The sequence below is a fragment of the Etheostoma spectabile genome, chromosome 16, assembly GCF_008692095.1.
Source record: "Etheostoma spectabile isolate EspeVRDwgs_2016 chromosome 16, UIUC_Espe_1.0, whole genome shotgun sequence".
Lineage (NCBI taxonomy): Eukaryota > Metazoa > Chordata > Actinopteri > Perciformes > Percidae > Etheostoma > Etheostoma spectabile.
This window is the reverse complement of record NC_045748.1, coordinates 16,141,681-16,142,058: the sequence shown is the minus strand read 5'-3', so window position 1 is coordinate 16,142,058 and position 378 is coordinate 16,141,681. Positions and strand designations below refer to the sequence as shown.

The 378-nt window shown below is 39.2% G+C and overlaps 1 protein-coding gene across 1 annotated transcript in view; it reads right to left on the bottom strand.

Moving 5' to 3' along the window:
- Nucleotides 1–378, bottom strand: part of dym (dymeclin) — a 53,129-nt gene that overhangs the window by 34,289 nt on the left and 18,462 nt on the right.

Here is a 378-nt window from a genome sequence, read left to right as displayed (position 1 = left end):
ATCCTACTTAAAGAAAAGGGACTACTTTGTGTCAATAGGTGATTATGCATCTGAGCATACAACTATGACGTGCGGAGTTTCCCAAAACTCCATTCTGGGGCCTCTTCTGTTTAACATCTACATGCTTCCACCGGCTCAGATTATGGAAAACAACAAAATAAGTTACCATAGTTATGCGGACGACACACAAATTTACATAACCTTATCGCCAAGGGGACTATAGTCCAATACAAAAACTGACTATGTGCATCGAACAAATTAACGGCTGGATGTGCCAGAACTTTCTGAAATTAAATGAAGAAAAAAACTGAGGTGGTTGTTTTTGGAGCAAAAGAGGAACGATTGAAAGTCTGCACTCAGCTTCAAACAACAATGTTA